Here is a 21,182-nt window from a genome sequence, read left to right as displayed (position 1 = left end):
TACAGGCAAAAAGCTGAAAAAAGGTTTGCAGGCTAAGGATTTGAATAGAGATTTCTCAAAAGCAGATACAGAAACTGTCAACAAGCACAGGAAAAGAAGCGTAACCTCATTAGTCATCAGGGAAATGCAAATCTAAACTAAAGTGCACTACTATTTCAAAAGCAGTAAGATGGCTAAACTCAACAGGATGGACAAGTGTCGGCGACGATGTGCAGAAGCTGGAATACCGCTGGTGGAAATGTAAAATGATCCAATTGTTTTGGAAAACGGTTTGGAAATTCTGCAGAAAGTTAAACATAGAATTACCACACAACACTGCAATTGCACTCCTAGGTCTGCACCCCGGAGAATCAAAAGCATATTCACATACAAACTCACACAGAGGATTCCTAGTAGTGTTATTCATAACAGCCAAAATGTGGAGAGAACCCAAATGTCATGACCTGATAGACAGGATGTGGTATATTCATAGACTGGAATATTACTCAGCCACAAAAAGGCACCAAGTACTGATACATGCCACAACATGGACGAACCTTGAGAACATTACGCTAAATGAAAGAAGCCAAACACAAATGACCGCAACGTGCATGATTCCATTTACATGAAATGTCCAGAACAAACCAACACAGACAGAAGTAGATTAGTGGTTGCTACGGCGTGGAGGAAAGGAGTAATGAGGATGACTGTTAATACGCCTTCATTAACAAGGGCCTTTATTTACTGGGCACTGAAAATATTCTGAAGCTAGACAGTGGTGACTGTTGTGCCAAGTCTGCCCATATACTAAAAGCCACGGTATTGTGCATATTTTCAAAGGCAGTGTTACGGCAGGTGAATTGTATCTCAATAGAAGTATTTGTGATTCCTAAAAGACTAACTTTTCAATTAACATATAGAACCTATAAATCAGTAGGGAAAAAACAATCCAATTTTAAAATGTCTCCCTCCAAAGCAAAGGGAAGGGGGTACATTCCATCCACACAGCTTATTTTTTTATCTCTTCATTATTCAACTTCTATTCTCACCTTATGTAACTCTAAATTATACAAATAATTGTCTTCATTTTCCTTATCCCTGTTTTCACTATTTAACTAAATAAAGACAGCAACACAGTGTTTTTTTATAAAAACCCACCCACATTCACTCAAATAATTTTTTAGCACTTCTTAGGCACCAGGTACCAGGATACTCTGACAAACACAACAGACAAGTTCCTGCCTGCATGGGCCTTCTATTTTTGTGAAGCAGGCAGATCATAAACCAGCCAACCAGCTCTTAATGTAACCTAACATTAAGGAGGGAAACGTAATTTTGGAGCTATCTCAAGCTGTTGTCTCTCTCACAAAGATTTCTCCGAATCTAGTGAAAAGTAAACACCTCGAAGGAACTCTGTGGGGCCAATAAATGTGAAAAAGCCATTACATTTCAGTTTTGTTTTGTTACTTTCACCTGGTACTTTGTCATCATTTTTTAATAACACGATTATGGAGCTGACATCAAACTCTCACCACTTGGCTGAAAGAAAAAACCAAACCTGTAGCCATCTAGTCAATTCTGACTCAGAGACCCTATACGACAGAGTAGAACTGCCCCATAGGGTTTCCAGGGAGCAGCTGGTGTTAGGACACAATTCCCTCTTATAAGAATCTGAAAGCTGTTCACTGTGGATGTGGGAGGGACTCAGTAACACTTGCAGAGATTTCCACGTGGGTGGGGTGCTCTAGTGTGAGCATCGGGGGAATGGACCCCATGTGCACTTTGCAGCCTTCTGCAGATTATGACACAACAAACATTCACTCTTCATCGTCCTACATCTTGGAAGAGAACAGAGGGAATTGTTAGGCAGGACCCTTCAAAAATGCAGGGCAAGAAATTTTATTGCAACATTAAATGGAAAATAAAGTCTTCCTACATTTTTCCTCTTTCCCTACCTCATTTCAAGGAGATAGCTGGACTCACAGTGTTGAAGTTCTGAAACTTCAAGACTCTGAAGAGTCTGTGGTAAAAGCCTCAGCTCACTGAGGTGATCACACTGAGTGAACTGGAGCCCAGGGGAAGAGTGACAGTCAGATAGTAGTGTCCTAGACATTGGGAGGAGTAGGAGCTCCTTCTTGATAGTGCCCTGGGGTAGGTTACAGCACCTCAAAGGCTGATGCAGGCACATAAGTAGACAAACCCTGTTATGCTGTTGACAGCCCCACCAAGGTTCTCATGCTCCAGCTGAGAATGGAAACAGCAGAACGAATGCTTCTAGAGAGATCACCCACATAGGCTGAGGCAATGGGTGTGTTGAAGGTCTTCTCCAAGCACTGGTCCTTCATTAGACCCTGGGAATTACTGCATATCTGGATGAGGGAGTACCCTAAAAGTAAGTGAGGTTAAAAACTCCCCTCAATTTTGTAAGCAGGTAGTTCTGAGCCTCAATTCATTTTATTTTTTAAAAAATCATGCTTTTTTTCATACATGATTTTGTGCAGACTCACACTTACAATTCGTATTACTCATTCATGCATTAAGTCAACAAAGATTTCCTGTATAAACAGCTACATGTCAGACCCTAGGCCAGATGCTCTTGGTGATGAAATGACTTAGAGAAGTTGCCTCACTGCCTGGTAAGAGAAACGGCCAAGTCAACAGGTGTATCAGTCACGTATTGCTGTATAACAAATGACTCCAAAAGGTAGTGTCTTAAAAAAACAACCATTTACTAAGCTCACAATTTTTCAGGTTGTCACTTTGGGGTTCTTCTGATCTGGGCCAGCCACAGTGGCTCGCAGCAGGGCTTACTCATGTGTCTACAATTTGATTCCAGGTCACCTGCGAGCCAGTTTCATAAAATCAACTCAGTGAAACCGCTGGATCCTGTTTCCAATGGTCCCTCATCATTCAGCAGGCTGGCCTGGGGTCATTCCCACAGGTTCTCAGGGTTTAAGAGCAACAAAAGGGCAAGACTCAATGTAAAATCTTTTCAATTCTCTCCTTCTATCATCTCTGCTACTATTTCAATGGCTGAAGCAACCGTAAGGTCGGCCTTCAACAGGTAGAAGAAGACTCCTACTGCTAATGAAAGGTGTTCTGGAGTCTCATAGAAGGCATGGGCACAGAGAGGGGAAGAATGTGTAGTAAATGCAATTGTGTTTTATGCTGTGGTAAAGGGTTTCCTGGGTACAATGGAGTACAGAGCAAGAAGTGGACTCATCTACCAGGAGAAGATTCAGGGAAGACTACAACCAGGAAGTCATGCCTGAACCAAGTTGGGAATATGACTGAATAGTTAAGGGATGAAAAAAGGCCGAGCATCCAGGAAGCCCCAGGTATTTTCCACAGGCTTCAGTAAAAGGGGAAGGATGGCTTGATGAGAAAAGTCTGAGGAAACAGGGTAAAAGCACTGGGGGATTTGTTACATTTGTGAACAGGCACAGATTATCTTTTCTTCTATTGTTTCCCTACCATTCCTGCCTCTTCTGTCCTTTTCGGTCACACAAAACAAACCCCTACCATCCCCATGTTGGAATTTTTATTTTCCTTGGAGAAGTCTCCTCCTTCCTCATCACCACCCCAACCTTCTTAATTTCTTCCTCAAATGGTCTCCCCATTTGCTGGTTTCTCTTCTAAATTGCCTCCTAAACAAAAGCAGAGTCTGTCATGGGCTTTCCCCAAGTCAACTCCCAAACTTCCCATTCTGGCTGACCACAAAATTGCTGAGTCTTAGGGCTTTTTGGTAAGTCATAAACCTCATCTGTTCCAGTGGGGTCAGTTTTCTTCACCTCCACGCTTCACCAGGGAGAGTAGGCCAGCAGATGGGAAGGGAGAGAACATCTCCTAGTCAGAGAGCAGAGCCTGTGTGAAGACTCAGAGACTAAGGAGACCTAAGAGGGGCTCAGAGTGGACATTTTATAACCAGAGCTGGAGAGACATGATTCCAACAGAGTCAAATGAGAGAACTGGGAGAAAGCAGCTGCCCATGATACTGTTATCATTCCCTGTGCTCTCTTTACCCACCAAGGGATAGTAACCCCTTACACGGCACCGAAAAGTTTCAATTCATTTTTAGTATCTAATCTCCTTCTTCCCACATTGGCACTAGCACTTCTCAAGCGCCTACCTGACAGTTTCATGTTTTTCTGGTTGCCGTGTTTAGCTTCAAACTGGGCCCATGGAACTCAGCAGTGTCAGCAATGATGTCACACAGGATTACGGAAGCCTTGGTGCTAACTCAGATCTCAGCTGCTTTTTGAAAAGGGTGCCAACCTCAGGTCTTGTGGGAGAGAAACTGTAGCTACTGAATCAAGGAAATTCAGGAGCAAGCCAGAGTCCCCAGGTTATTAAAGCTTCCTGCTGGGAGAAGGGATAAAGGTCCTTCAGACCATTATGTTTGGACATCTTCACCCAAGCAGGATGAAACAGTGATACACGAGGAAAAGGCCTTTCTCTAAGACTCCAGATAAAGGTGAGGAAAAGTTGTCCCAGATTGATGAGTGCTACAGAACAAAAGGTCTGACTTCCACCAGAAAAGAGAGCCATGGTAGGACAAGATGAAGGATTTGGGGTGAATGGATAAGGTCATAAGGAAGATTCTCCTGAGAAAGCACATTCTGTCATTTAGTGGATAATTAACCAAAGTTTATTTTGTCAATAAGAAATGTAGGAATAAATGAGGGATGAAATGAAAGAATTCAATTGTAAGTTTGAGAGCTTTCCAGAATAGCTGCAGACAAGGCACTCTTTTGTTCTGGATCTGAACATGGTGGAAGGGAAGGAAGCCAGTGGGCAACTGGGGCAGAGAGTATAGGATGGTGGAAAGGGTGGGTTGCAAGAAGCGTACTTCATTATTATATTTTCTAATGAGATGGAATTAATATACCATGTGAAGAACTAAGGAAATTTCTCAGGAGGTTCTGGGAGTGGTAGGTTGAAGAGGCCAGAACCCACATCATTGAGGGCAGAAGAAGGGCTGTAGACTCCTTCCTAGATCCAGGAACTCCCCTTCCCCTCCTGTGTCTCCTGCCCACCTCCCTCAAGAGCCTAACAACCCCTAACCACAAACATGGCTACAGGATAGAATTTTTTATTTTCCTACTTTTCTCAACCTGAGCTTCATCTAGGATCAGTCATGTATCACTCTTTTCAGGCCAGTTTTGTTGCCCTCCCTACTACTATTACCTCTGCTGTCCTCCTCCACCCAGTGCTGCCCTCCACTGGCCCTGCTTCCTGCTGCTTCCTGCTTTTCTGACTGGCCTCTAATACCCTTTGAGAGATCCCCCACCCCATCTTCTGTCTGTCACTGGAGCTTACACTCCCCTCCCAAACTCCTTCTCTTTCTTCCTTAACTCGCCAATCCTTCCCTCAAACTCAGAAAAAAACTGACCCTTAAGCTGACATATACAAGCCCCGCTCGCCCACACAGGAGGCATGGTTGTGATTCAGCTACTAAGGTTTGTGCCATCAGACTCTCAAATACGGACATCTGTTTCTGCCTCACGCTGAAGGACATGGTAATGGGCTTCTGTTCAGAGAAAGGCAATCTTAATCTCCTGGTGTAGGCTAGTTAAGGGTACGAGGAGAAGTTTTAAATCACACATAAAAGTACAAATTACGCTGTCTCTTTAAGTATAATTCCTTCTGTGAAAATCCTTCCCTTAAAAGGAGTATGAAAACAAGTTACAAAGAGGAGACCGATTCTCCTGTTTCAATGTTTACACTCTAAATTTACTAAAAAAAATAACTTTCATAGAAAACAGTTTTTAGAGAAACCATGTATTATCATGAAGGTGCAGAGGATGAGGTAACTTCCATATTCCACAGGAGCAAATTCACTTCCATCCAACAAACGCAAAAAAAAAAAAATTTTTTTAATGTGGCGATCCTCTGTTTATATTATAAACTATCACAGGATAAACCTTCGGCTGCTAACTAAAAGGTCTGGCAGTTGGAATCCACCAGCTGCTCCTTGGAAACCCTAAGGGGAGTTCTACTCTGTCCTATAGGGTTGCTATGAATTGGAATCTACTAAAAGAAAACTGGGAGTTTTATTTTTAAATCAATGTATTATAATTTTTGGAAAAACGATAGACTTTTGCTATAAGGTAGTACCATCGCTGAAATTTTCTGGAGGAGACATTATTGCCCAGAGTAAATTCCCTAAAGTATGGTCTGTGCCTGGGGAAGAAGAAAGAAACCATGGGGACTGTGGAAGTGGAGGATGGTGGTGATGGAGAGGCCTCCAGGGATCCCTAGACCAGAGACTTAGGTCACAGTTGAGACACCAGAGCCCAGAGGGCTCATGTAAATTAACTCTCCATTATTGCAAGTCTCAACCCAAGAGGAAAGTGTCACTCAGGGTAGAACATGAGAACAAAAAGCCCAAGTTCCAAGCCCAGGAAGATTCCCCAAGTATCAGCGAGGCCTTTTGCATCAGCTTCCACTAGGCAGAATTCCCACTCATCAAATTACTCCAGAGATCCATAGGTCAAGTATGAGTATTCTACCCAAGTGTGTAAGGTCAAGGGGTTAGCCATGGTCTGGCAGACCAGACCAAAACATCTCACACCCCTGTCGGCAAAAGGCCCCTGGTCTTGAGGCCGAGTTTTTGAAGAAAGTGAGTGCCATCAGGTCTGCCCTCAGTCTAACCAACACTGAGTCCCTGGTCAGCATCCTGGAGTCCTGGCAAGAAGAGCCAGGCACCTCCAGGAGCATCTGGAGGAGGAGACAGGGGCTGAAGAGGCTACCACACCTACTGGTGCTGCTACACATGTCGGAGACCTGGCTGCAGAGGGTGCAGGCATGGCCTCAAGGTCAAAGGAGAAAGCACCTGAAGACGTGCTAGGACACTTAGACTGAGAGGAGCAGGATGTCTGGACTGCAAAATATGCACCCTTCAGGGAAGAACTTCATTCAGGCTTCTTAAACCCACCTCACCTGGAAGATCCACTCTTTTAGCCTTGTGCCCCTTCCACGACCCCTCAAGTACATGGAGAGATGCAGCCCTAGAGCACCAGGGTGGAAGAAGCCCCAGGATAGCTGTCCAAAGACATGAGGTCCACTCCAAAGCTCCCCCCGCCAAGGAGAGAAGAGGACAAGACTCACCTGCAGATGAGGTCTCAGGGCCCTGAGAATGAGCACAATGTTTGTAAGGAAAGAGAAATGGGATTTCAGTGGGACATGGAAGTCTGAGAAAGAGCCTCTGCAAAGATAGCTCTAAGGGAGGTGTGATTGTGAAGGTGGGCTGGTCACTGAGTTCTTTGTAGTACAAGGTACCAGACAGAAGCCAGACTCTGGGGGGAACCTGCCTGCCGGTGAGCAGTGGGCTTAAAACCCTAAACCAATGAGAATCGAATCCCTTCCCAGCAGCTTCTGCACAGATCAGTGATGTTTGCTTGGTCTTTCTCTTTTCTGTGGTCTAACCTGATGTGTCCTGAGATCAGAGAGTTGGAATAGAAAAGCCTGACTGAAATGAAATGAGCAAAGAGAAGACAAGGCCTCCTAAATCTGGTGAAGACAGAACACAGATAACCAAAGGTGAGGATGGGAAGAAACAGATTGAGTTCCAAGTCCCATCCACAGTATCCCAGGGCCTGGGAATCCCTGGAAGTGCCAGAGGTGTGTACTCCCTGGGAGATGTGACCCCAAGTGTCGGAGGAAGCCCTACGGAGCAAGGAAGGGAGGGCAGGGACTCTAGGATGGGCACTTCCATACAGGCTGCCCATGTGAATTTCTCAGAGTGACCGTGACAGATCCTGAGAGGGACAGTTTGAGGCAAAGGAAAGTAAGTTTTCTGAAGAGGGGTGAATTCCACAGTCTCCTGATAATGAAACAGAAATCCCGTCCTGCTCAGAGGTACTGAGTAGGAGGGATTGTGAATTCCCATCCTGCACAGAGGCTGGCTGGGAAGTTCGACTGTCTAAAGACAATGTGGCCAAAGTCTTCTTTATCTTTCAAAGATATATCTTCAACTTCCTGCAAATTCAATCCTGGAAAAAAGCCTAGAATATACAAGTGTGGGTTTTTCAGGAGAGCAACAAGGGGAGAAGGTGATAGTGGCATATCAGAGAAGGAGAACAACAGTCTAATAGTCCCTGTGTTACTTAATGAATCACACATGGTGTCCAGCATTATTCCTTATCTGTAGACATGTAAATGCAGTAGATGTTTTAGCAATAACTGAATTAATCCTCACAGAATTCTTTTTGGCCATTTCCAGGTACAGAGACCAGAAGAAGTCATTAGTTACAAGAGCAAGCAATAATTCGCTGGTCTGAATTTTGTTCAATTTCTGTGTTTGCCCTTCATAGATTGATAAAAGTCTCTGAATCTGGCATTGAAGACAGTGTTTTCTCTGTTGTTATGGATTGAATAGTGTCCCCCAAAATGTGTGCCAACCTGGCCAGACCATGATTCCCAGTATTGTGTGGTTGTCCTGCATTTTGTGATCTGATGTGATTACTTATGTGTTGTAAATTCTAACCTCTGTGATGTAAATAAGGCGGGATTAGAGGCAGTTAGGTTAATGAGGGAGGACACAATCTACAGGATTAGGGTGAGTCTTGAGTCAGTCTCTTTTGAGATACAAAGAGAAGAGTGAGCGGAAATGAGAGGGACCTCATACCACCAAGGAAGAAGTGCCTGGAGTGGAGCACGTCTTTTTGACCCAGTGTCCACGCGCTGAGAATTTCCTAGGCCAGGGGAAGATAGATGACAAGGACCTTCCCCCAGAGCCACAAAGAGAGAGAGCTTTCTCCTAGACCTGGTGCCCTGACTTCAAACTTGTTGCTTCTTAAACTGTGAGAGAATAAGTTTCTGTTTGTTAAAGCCATCCACTTTTGGTATCTCTGCTATAGCCACACTAAAAAAAAAACTAGATAACTAAAAAACACATATATAAAATAGTCAAAAGAAAAAAAGTTTCAAATACACACACATACACGTATGATGTTATTAAACTTTAAAAGCTTTTACATTCTTATAACACATTTAACAACAGATATTTGTATATAGAAGTTATAATAAGAGCCATCCCCACATAAGTATATTATACCTGCTCCCCTGAAGTGTCCAGTGTCCAAAGATACATATGTACCCTTTTACACACTTCTTTTTGCCGGGACACATGTAAGTACATTCATTTGTTTGTTTTTATGGAAATTAGGTCACACTCTATCCATGTTTTTCTCTGAATCACTCTTCACTTGGTCAATATCATGAGTCAGAATCAGGGCAGGGGCTGACTGCAGAACAGATGATCAGTTGCTCATATTCACGTTCAAGTTGAAGCTGAAGAAAATTAAAACAAGTCCATGAGTCAAAGTATGCCCTTGAGTATATCAAACCTGAATTTAGAGACCATCTCAAGAATAGATTTGATGCACTGCACACTAATGATCGAAGACCAGATTAGTTGTGGGATGATAGCAAGGACATCATATATGAAAAAAACAAAAAGTCATTAGAAAGACAGGAAAGAAAGCAAAGACCAAAGAGGATGTCACAAGAGACTCTGAATCTTGCTCTTGAATGTACAGTAGCTAAAGAGAATGGAAGGAAAAATAATGTAAAAGAGTTCAACAGAATACCTGAAAGGGAAGCTGGAGAAGACAAAGTATGATAATATAATGTGAACAGATCTGGAGTTAGAAAACCAAAAGGGAAGAAAACACCTGGCATTTCTCAAGCTGAAAGAACTGAAGGAAATATTCAAGCCTCTAGGCGCAATACTGAAGGATTCTATGGGCAAAATATCGAACAACAGAGGAAACATCAAAAGTAGATGGAAGGAATACAAAGACTCAATACACCAAAAACAATTGGTCGACGTTCAACCATATCAGGAGGTAGCATAGGATCAAGAGCTGATGGTACTGAAGGAAGAACTCCAAGCTGCACTGAAGGCATTGGCAAAAAACATGGCTCCAGGAATTGATGGCGTACCAAATGAGATGTTTCAACACAGGGACGCAGTGCTGGAGGTGCTCACTTGTCTATTCCAATATATTTGGAAGACAGCTACCTGACCAAATGACTGAAAGAGATCTATATGTGTGCCCATTCCAAAGAGAGGTGGTCCAACGCAATGCGGAAATTATCGAGCAATGTCATTAACATTACATGCAAGAAAAATTTTGCTGAATTTAATTTAAAAACAGTTGCAGCAGTACACAGACAGGAAACTACCAAAAATTCAAGCTGGATTCAGAGGAAGACATGGAACATGGGATATCATTTCTGATGTCTGATGGATCTTGGCTGAAAGTAGAGACTATCACTAAGATGTTTACCTATTTTTGTTTACTATACAAGCACACTCAACTGTGTGGCTCATGACAAATTATGGATAGCTTACCAAAGAATGGGAATTCCAGAACACTTAACTGTAGTCATGCGGAATATCTATGTAGACCAAGAGGCAGTCATTTGAGTAGGGCAAGGGGATACCGTGTGGTTTAAAATCAGAAAGTTATGTGTCATGGTGGTATCCTTTCACCATACTTACTCAATCTGTATGCTGAGCAAATAATCTGAGAAGCTGGTCTGTAAGAAGAAGAACATGGCATCAGTTTTGGAGAAAGATTCACTAACAACCTATGATATGCAGCTGATACGACCTTGCTTGCTGAAAGTAAAGAGGACTTGAAGCAGTTACTGATGAAGAGCAACCACTACAGCCTTCAGTATGGATTACACCTCAACATAAAGAAAACAAAAATTCTCACAACTGGACCAGTAAGCAACACCATGATAGAGAAAATACTGAAGTCATCAAGCATTTCATTTAACTTGAATCCATAATCAATGCCCACAGAAGCAGCAGTCAAGAATTCAAACAATGTATTGCATTGGGCAAATCTATTGCAAAAGACCTCCTTAAAGTGTTGTGAAGGAAAGATGTCACTTTGAGGACTAAGGTGTGCCTGAGCAAAGCCATGATATTTTCTACCACCTCACATGCTTGAGCAAGTTAGACAATGAATACGGAAAACCAAAGAACTGATTCATTTAAAATATGGTGTTGGCAAAGAATACTGAATATACCATGGACTGCCAGAAGAATAAACAAATCCATCTGGGAAGAAGTACACCAAGAATGCACCTTAGAAGCAAGGATGGCGAGACTTCGTCTCACGTGCCTTGGACATATTTTCAGGAGGGACCTGTCCCAGGAAAGGCTCATCATGCTTGGAAAAGCTGAGGGTCAGAAAAAAAGAGGAAGGCGCTCAACAACATGAACTGACACAATGGCTGCAAGAATGGGCTCAAACATAGCAATGATTGTGAGGATGGTTCAGGATCAGGCAGTGTTTCATTCTGTTTTACACAGGATCGATGGCCTCTAACAGCCACAACTAACATATGTAAGCATATATGGGTGGGTGGGTGTGTGTGTGTGTGTGTACCCATTGCCGTCGAGTCGGTTCCAACTCATAGTGACCCTACAGGACAGAGCAGAACTGCCCCACAGAGTTCCCAAGGAGCGCCTGGTGGATTCGAAATGCTAACCTTTTGGTTAGCAGCTATAGCTATTAACCATTATGCGACTAGGGTTTCCATATAAAAAAAAAAAAATTTTTTATATGTATATATATATATATACACACACATACACACACGTATATATACACACACTCTTTTTTTATATATATATATGTGTGTATATATATATTCTGTTCACCAGTTTTGCATCTCTAGAGATCCCAGGCTAAGACATTTGGTACCTACAGTGGTTCCAGAGGAACCAAATCTTAAGGATGAGTTTTCTGAATTGATTCTCAAGTCTGGCTAATCTTAAAGGCACTGATGACTGTCTCCAGTAGTAAATAGGCTATTGCTAATCCATGGTGGGAGGTGACAATAGAAATACGCAAAATACTACTACAACTGGATCAAATATTTGTGAGAGACAAGGCTCTGCCTGATTACATATTTGATACTTTTCTATAATTTTGTCAGAATAAGAATAATAAGGAAGCTGCTTGGTTGGTCCTGCTTTTGCTAGCCACACTGGTGAATGAAAGAAATGGACTCAAAGCTCAAGCACCACATACAAGATCTGAAAGCTGCCACTTGTGCCCAGAAAGAAAACCATATTTCTTATACTAACAAGGCTAATGCTGCCAAAAATAAACTCAGATTCTTATCATAAGAGTGACTGAATTAAAGCACCAGTTGAATATCCAACCTCACTCAAATGGTTTCTGAAGTTAAAGTAAGGGCACTGATTGGGAAGAAATGGGATCCTGAAACTTGGGATGAGGACATATGGGCAGATAGTCAGGAAGCGGGGGACAATGAACCTCCAATTTCTGTTGAATCGCTCTTCCTAACAGAACCAGACCTCTTACTCCCATCTAAAGAGATTCTCTAACTTTGCCGGCTAAGCCACCCTTCCCAGTAAAACAATTATCCCTTCCACCTCCATCTGATGAGATTACCCCAGCTGTGCCTGAAGTGTCTTGTTTGAGTTGTCTCCTGGGGTGGTGTCTGGGGCATTGCCTGGGGCATCACCTTAGGCAGATGCCTTATAAGACACGGCTGAACATCCCACTGCCTCTGCCCATTTTTGCTTCTAGACCTATACCTAGACTTCAGTCCCAACAAGCCCCAAAAGGTGAGCTATGAAGTGTGACCCAGGATAAGCTATGCTAAACTCCAAAAGAACTGCTTGATTTTTCTAATATATACATACAGAAACCTGGTGAATATGTGTGGGAATGGCTATTTTGGGTGTGGGATAACGGTGCAAGCAACATAAAGGTGGATTAGTCTGAGTTTATTGATATAGGCCCAGGAAGCATAGATTCTTCATTCAGTGTTTCAGCTTGAGAGGTTAGAAAAGGATCTCATAGTTTATTTGGCTGGTTTACTGAAGCATGGATTAAGTGGTGGCCTAAAATAAATCAAGTGGAAATGGCAGATCTGCCATTGTATACTGTAGGAGAAGGTATCCAAAGGCTGAGGGAAATTGGAATGTTAGAATGGATTTATTAGGCTGGACCCACAGACCCACACACGGAGTGCCCAGAGGGCTCTCTTTTTACCATAGCAGTGAGGTACAAATTTGGGAAGCAAGCCCCAGCATTATTGAAGACTTCTGTGGTTGCTATTTTATGTAAGTAAGAGTCCACAGTGAGAACTGCCCTAACTGAATTAAGACACCTGACTACAATGCAGTTGACTGGACCCCATGGTGGTAGCATCCAAGTGGTGGCACTCAATCAACAAAGACAAGGTGGGTGTGGTTACCATAACAGACAGTAGAGTCAAAGCAGTAATCAGAACAGTCTGCTCGCATGGATTTATGGCATTGGCTACTTAGTCATAGTGTCCCTGGGAGCGAAAGAGCTGGGAAATGTACATCTCCTGGTACCTAGCGTCTTAGATATCTAGTGCTCCTGTAACAGAAATACCACAAATGGATGACTTTAACAAAGAAAATTATTCCCTCACAGTCTAGGAGGCTATAAGTCCAAATTCAGGGTGCCAACTCCAGGGGAAGGCTTTTTCTCTCTGTCACTCCTACGAGAAGGTCTTTGTCACCAATCTTCCCCTGGACAAGAAGGTTCTCAGCACAGGGATCCTAGGTCCAAAGGATGCACTGCTCCTGACACTTCTTTCTTGGTGCTACTGAGGTCCCCCTGTCTCTCTGCTCTTTTCTCTTTTATATCTTAAAAGAGATTGACTTAAAACACAACTTAATCTTGTAGACTGAGCCCTGCCTCCTTAACATAACTGCTTCAAATCCTCGATCATTAACATCATAGAGGTATGATTTACAATACATTGGAAAATCACACCAGCTGACAAAATGGTGGATAATCGCACAATACTGAGAAGCATGGCCTAGTCAAGCTGATATATACATTTTGGGAAGACAGAATTTAATCCGTAACACCTAGTATGCAGCTATCGACCTGTTAATGCCTTTTTCTCCATACCTGTTTCAAAGTATCACCCGAAACAGTGTGCCTTCTCTCTGACCTAAGTATATAAGGACCAAATAATGTACAGGAATCTCTGTTACATTTTCTCCATCTTACCATTATTTGGCCTCATACGCAGACCCAGTCACTTAATTGTGCAGCAGAATGAAGAGATTAAAGCCCCAACATTCTTGCCAGTGGACCAGGAAGGTAGCTGCTCAGACATCAGAGAGCCTCAGAGAGACAGAGACCAGGCGGCTCAAGAGGGGGATACCATAAAGTTGTTTTTCATACCCCTCCCCACTCCCACAGTTGCATATGCTTTGCTCTGACCCTAAGAAGTAGATCAATCCTTTGAGAACTGCATTATGGGTTAGAACACCAACAAGGTCCCAGACTGAGTGACACTCCCATAGATTACATCCAAATATCACTGCAAAGTCTTCAAAATCTGAACTGAAATCTGAGCCACAGCACACAGAAGTTGGGAAAGAACCTGCAGCCTGAACATAACTGGGTCAAGTGATTCCTAAAACAAACAACATCGACATTTTCTGTAAGATTGAAGTAAGACACAGTCTTGGAATCACAGACAAAAACTTTAAAAAGCTACTTTAACCATGCTCAAAGAAGTAACAGGCACAACTTAGAAAAATAGAAAAATACATAGAAACCATTCACAAATGAAAATTTTAGACAGGAAAAACAGAAAAATAGGATAAAAAATTCACTTGATCAGCTCTACAGTGGAATGCTGTTGACAGACAAAAGGATCAATGAGATGAAAACAGTTCAATTGAAAATATCCAATCTGAAAACAGAGAACAAATATTGAAAAAAAATGAACAGAGCCTCAAAAAAATTCAAAAATATCTAACATTTATTTATTGGAATTCCATACGGTGTAGAAAAAATATGTGGTGTAGAAAAAAGTATCTGAAGAAATACTGGCTCAACACTTTCCCAATTTGTTGAAAGACACAAACTTACAGATTCAAGAAGCTATGCAAACTCCAACAAGTTAAACTCACATAATTTTATGCCCAAATGCCTCATTGTCAATTGTGGAATAACAAGGACCAAGAAAATATCTTCAAAGAAGCTAGAGAGAAAACAAGTCATCTCACACAGGAGAAACAATTGGAATGACTCTGTATTCATCATCAGAAGCCATGGAGGCGAAAAGGCTGTGAAAACAACATTTTTTCAACACTGAAAGAAAAGAAACATTAACCCGGTGTTCTATAGGCTGTTATTTCCTTCATGAGTAAAGGAAAAATATTGACATTCTCAGGTGAAAGACGCTTAAGAGAATTCATCGCCACCAGACTTGCTCTAAATGAAACACTAAAGGAAGTTCTTCAGGTGGCAGGCTTGGAATTTCAGGAATTATGGAAAGCAACAAAGTGGAAAGTATCTTCGGAAGTTCGCCCTCCACCAAAGATTAGACAGGTCTATAAAACAAACAACAACACACGTGAAGAAAGTGTTTCTTAGTTCAATCATGTGTATGAGACCAAAAGTACAAAACCAGCCCAAAAGCACTGAAAAGAGGGCAGGACGGAACAGGAATCATGGCGGATGGAAACGGGGAACTGGAGCATAGGAGAGGACAATATTGACACATCATGAATATTGCAACCAATGTCACAAAACAATTGTGTATAAATGGTTGAACAAGAAAGTAATTTGCTCTGTAAAGTTTCAAATGAAGCACAATAAAAAATTAAAAAAAGTGGTAGGTATCTCGGTAAACATATTATGCCAACCCTGTTGTCACTGCACAACATGGCGCAGGACTCCCCTCTTTGCAAAGACTTTCTAGCCTATTGGAAAAACTTTGGAATATACTCTTGGTGGCACATTAGTATTAGAGAATGGGGTTAATTTTGAAAATATGAGATGTCTGTACTCATGCCTGGTGGATAAACTGGATAATAATATTTTCAGAGCGAAATGAGATGTTCTAACAGAAAAATAGGCCTGAATTCCCACGTGGGCCATGAGCCTACTACTCTGAAGGCCTTTCCCAGAGAGGCATTTCAGGCACTTCTAGAGCAGCAGGAGCGCTGGGGAATGCAGGTGTCAACCTCCCCCAGGGCCTTCTCTGAGGGGTAAGTACCTGCTTTAGTACTGAGCTTAGTGGTTCATAAATTGTCATTCTGCATAAGGTCTTCAGGTTCAAGTCTGTAATCCAGCTGGGATTCTGTGTGTGCTGCATCTCTGCATCAAAAGAACATGCTTCTAGAAGCAGAATGCCAGGAGAGAGGCGGTTGGGCAGTTGGCGTTGGGGGGTGCTGCGCAGACAGGGGTGCCCGAGGGAGGCACAATATAGTCATTCTGCAGGAGGTCTAGTCCTTCTGCACAAGAATTAGAATGCTTCTCAATGCACAACAGTTTACATGCAGGACATAAACAAAGTTACTGAAGGACAAAGTTGAATAGTAAACCAAGCCACTCCCTGTCAATCCTTACCTGAGAGGGTCTTCATCAGGACTTCCGGGGATGGAGAAGGAAACAGCAAACGCTGATTTATTTTACCTCTTCCTTCCTCAAGAAACAGGAACTGGTGTTAAGATGTCAGGTGTCAAGCCCCAAACTCCTCTTCTGGTCTGTATTTAAGCTGTATAATAAAACTGGGAATCAGACAATCAGCCATGAGCAGACAGACCCAGAGTATTCCCAGTGCCCCACATCTTTGAGCTCCAGTGAGATCCTGTTCTTAGTCCCTAGATTAGCAGAGGAGCTGAAAGACTGAAATTCCGTGTTTTCAGGCAACTTGGGCTTCAAGCAGGCACTTATTGCTAAAGTCGTATTTCTCTGTGTTAATTTATGATCCTTAACTCAAATCCGGAGTTTGGAGCTCATTTTGATAACTCCTCGTTAGTCTGCCTAGACAAGAGTCTGCTCACAGTCAGTGATGACAATGGAGGAAACAAAGTCCCTAGCCCAGAGGAGGGACTGTTCCCCAAATTTAGGGAAATGCCCCTGGGGAGCATCAGCGAGGTGCACTGTGGCCTCTGTGGCTTTGCCTTCTGCTCCTGGAATTGCACCCTGGGGGCGTCCATATGCAGACGCAGAGTCCGTGGGTGACTACAACTCCTGCCCTTTTGGGTCATCGTCCGGACGCACGTTGCGATATGCTTCCTGCCCTCCTTCCCAGCATAAGTGCTGCGATCACACGTGGCAGAACCAGTTCCCAGGTCCAGACCCTAGGTCTTGTCCTCCTTGGCCTCAGGCTTCCCCTAGTCCTGGGGGAACCCGCAAGCCTGGCGGGTGCGAGGTTAGCACCCGGCTGGGCGGGCTTGGGCCTGTCTCAAAAGGCTCATGGTGCACGCAGGTTCCGCCTCCTTGGAGTCTGCGGGCTTGCGGTGGGCAGCCCGGCATCTCCTGCCTCCCTCGGACGCCCTCTCTGGGCAGCAGCTCCCCTCCCCCCGCCCCGCCAACCACCGAACAGTCGCACTGCCTGCTTTCTGCTTCTAGAAGCGTGTTCTTTTGATGCACACATGCAGCACACACAGAATCCCAGCTGGATTACAGACTTGAACCTGAAACGCACAACTTTAAAACTACTAGACTGGGGTGGGGGGCGGTATTGGCAGTGAAAAAAGGAAAAAAAAAAAAAAAAGAAAGAGAACAATTACAAAAAAAGTATTAGAAGACTGTAACCTCACGTTATGGACTCAAGAAGGCTGCGGATACACAACCGCGTAGATAGCATACTGTTGTATCTTTCTTTGCAAATAAGTCTTAGATGAGGGAATTTGGTACCGGGAATAGTTGCAGAGCCTGACTTTGGGGAAATCTGGGATTGATTAATTGGCTTGCATGAGGCTACAAGCCCTGATAATCAATATTTAAAGATGAGATTCGAGCAATCTAGAACATGCATCAGAATTTTTTACAAGTAAATTAGCACCAGAAGAGGCCTTTAACCACTAAATAAAATGGGTCAGTAGTTCAAGATCTCCCTACAAAGAAAATGGCAGACCTAGATCGTTTCCAGTCAGGTTCCAGCAAACATGCAAGAAACAGTCATTTTAATCTTGTACGTAGTCAACAGAGATTAGAAAACCATGAGACACTCCCCTAACTTGATCCTTATGGCTAGTTTAAAAATGATAACAAATTAGAGAAGGAAGGTAGAAGAAGAGTTAGAGGACAAGCACACTCAGTAACTGAGATGCAAAACCCTACATAAGATGCCAGCAAAGGAAATCCAGCAAAGGGTAAACCACGTAACATGCCATGATCAAGGCGGTTTATTGTAGGCATACAAATTTGAGTGAACATTAAAGATTTAGTAATTTCATTCACCACATGCATAGGTGAAAGAAGAGAAGACATATGCTCACCTCAAGAGATGGGGGCAAAGCAGGTTGATAAAATCCAATCACACGGACAGATAAGGACTAGGTGCAAACATGGAACAGAAAAGGAGTTCCCGAACGTGGAAAACTACAACTAGCATGATAGTTCATGGTGACGGGTGGGACATTCTCTTTAAAATTAATAAAAAATAAAATAAGGATGCTTCTATCATTATTTTTATTAAACATTTAACACTGGAAGTGTAAGCTAGTACAAAAAAAGTATAACTGCTATTCATAGATTATAGGGCTGTCTCCATTGAAAACTGTAGAAAATATTGGAATTAATAGTAATCATAAATAAAAAATAAATTGAAATTTCAATGCGTCAGCATCAAGCGGACTCTGTCATAGCTCTTAGGTGAAAGCAAAGGACACTGATAGGGAAAGAGGAGGTTCGGGTGGGCTAGACCAAGGAGGGAAGAAAATTATTCTGCACTGGGCTGAACTTACAAGCACGGGTATGTGTGTTAGTTACCTAGTCCCTCCATAACAAAAAATAACACAACTGGATGGCTTTTAAAGGACAGAAATTTATTTTCTCACAGTTTAGCAGGTAGTAGTTCGAATTCAGGGCATGGCTGTAGTGGGAGGTCCTTCCTTGTCTACCTCAGCTTCTAGTAGATGCCAGCAATCATTTGTGTTCCTGGCCTTCTAGAAGCATCTGTCTTCTTTGTCTGTCTTCCTTTTCACCTGTTTGTGTCTGTGTGTATTCTGCTCCTTTTATAACTAAGAAGAGTTAGGCTTAGGACCCACCCTACATTGGTATGACCTCATTCACATAATAAAAGCAGGCCCCTTATTTCCAAACAAGGTCAGAATTACAGGTACAGGGGTTAGGATTTCCACATACATTTTGGAGGGACACAATTCAATCCCTAACAGTTGATTTACCAGATATTCTGGATTGAGAGTACTCACATGAACAGCTGAGAGTAGTTCCAATTCTTTGCTACATTCAGTGGCTGAAACTTGTCTCAATGGTCACCCATAGGAATGTTGGAGCAATTTATTGTGCAGGACCTGGCCTACCATTCCTAATCATGTCCATTGTGTGGAAAAACACACACTCCCATCACCGAAGTCCTGAGAAATTCATCGATAAGAACGGAATGGTGGTTGGAACCAAGAATTGTTTCATAGCCTAGATAACATGGTGCAGCTGTTAGATATCCACATGGAGATGTCCAGTAATAAAACTTCACCACACACGGAGATGTCAAGAATAATACCAACAGCTAATGCTCATTGAGTACCTACACTGGTGCCAGGCACTCCTGTGCTTTTCCTTTCATGTTTGCTTTTCATGATGGCCATATGAGGAATGTATCATTATAATGCATAAAGAGGTCAATACAGAGAGTTAGGCTGACATTTGAATATATGAGTCTGGACCCAGGAGGAGTTTGAATGGATGGAGGTATAAACCTCAGGTCCATAGCTACAAATAGACAGCAGTAAACTCACTGAGGCATCCTAGAGGGAGGGTGTCAATAGAGAGAGGAGCAGGCACCAAGCCCAAGGGTACTCTGGTATCTAGAAGCCTGCCAGGTGAACAGCAGCCAACAAGCCTCTCTGAAGTCCAGTGTGGTTCCTGGAGGGTTGTCTGTCCTTTCTCTCAGCTGCATTTCCCCAGTGCTCCTCCCACCTGCACTGGGTTGTCCCCTTCATGACGACAGGGACAGTGTGTACCTTTCACCACTGTATCTGCATAACATAGACTACTTCTGGCCCATGGAATATACTGACTGAATGAAAAATAAACAAAGGATAAGTACGTAAAATCCTTCGTAGTTGATACCTTGAAATACATTAAGGGGCTTCATGAGTAAGAGGGAGAAAAATTGATCAGGGCTGCTTCTGAGACCATCCCTTAGGCGTAATGAGTGTTAAACAACACTTAAACAAAGAGATTTAATGGCAGAGATGTATGTTAAAAAGAGGTAAGTATAGGTTGAAGATTACTAGAAACATGCACATTATTGCAACTATAGTCAAATCGCTAAAAACCATATACTACATGCACACAGAATATTACAAAGTAATTTAATGCCCTCATTAAAAAAAAACAAAAAAAAATTACCATGAAAAGACTAATGTTGAATGAAAATATCAGGATGTAATATCTGTGTTAATATACATAAATGTGTGTGCTAATACACACATAAAACCAGTTGCCACTGAGTCAGTTCTGATTCATGATGACACCAGTGTGCCAGAGTAGAACTGTACCCCATAGGGGTTCCAATGGCTGAGTTTTCGGAAGTAGGCTGCCAGACCTCTCTTTCACAGCAATTCTGGGTGGACCTGAACTCCAACTTTCTGTCAGCAGCTCAAGATATTAACCATTTGCATCAACCAGAGACTCTAATACACATACATGCCAATATAAGCAAGAAAATAGACATATCGGAACGTTAATAATTTATTCTATGCATTACGTATGTTTTCTTGTTTTTTTTTTTTTTTTTTTTGCATACTTTCCCATTGCTTCCAAGTTTTTGAGGAATAGAATGTACTTCTGGAAAAATTCATGAGAGATTTTTAAGTAATGAAATAATTAACAGAAACAGAATGAGTAAATCTGTGGCAAGGCAGCCCATGAACCCAAGATTACAGTAACACTGGTATGAAAAGCAGAATTGTGGAGTCCTGAAGCTCAGTGGTTCCATGCATCCATCAGGAAAGAGGGAAGAGCAAATAAACAAGGAGAAAATACAGTGAGCCAGAGGAGTGGGAGCCCTCTGTTGTGGGCACAGTTTTCTCATGAAACTTTAGATGGACACAGTGGGTGGGATTATCCACTTCCATCATACAAACATTTTTATTACCCTTGATTTTAACAGAACTATGTTATAAAAACAAATAATAAAATAAAGTATAATAAAAGAATAAATCT

General features: G+C 42.5%; 1 long non-coding RNA gene across 1 annotated transcript in view; it reads right to left on the bottom strand.

Annotated features, from left to right (window-relative positions):
- The window catches only part of LOC135229544 (uncharacterized), a 335,530-nt gene that overhangs the window by 300,054 nt on the left and 14,294 nt on the right, over nt 1-21,182 (bottom strand). Inside the window, exon 2 of the long non-coding RNA XR_010320226.1 lies at nt 16,389-16,536. This is a non-coding gene — a long non-coding RNA (uncharacterized LOC135229544). The remainder of the gene's footprint in view (nt 1-16,388; nt 16,537-21,182) is intronic.

Source organism: Loxodonta africana, unplaced genomic scaffold (genome assembly GCF_030014295.1).
Source record: "Loxodonta africana isolate mLoxAfr1 unplaced genomic scaffold, mLoxAfr1.hap2 scaffold_36, whole genome shotgun sequence".
Classification (NCBI taxonomy): domain Eukaryota; kingdom Metazoa; phylum Chordata; class Mammalia; order Proboscidea; family Elephantidae; genus Loxodonta; species Loxodonta africana.
The sequence above is the reverse complement of the archived record's forward strand: the minus strand, read 5'-3'. Positions and strand labels throughout refer to the sequence as shown.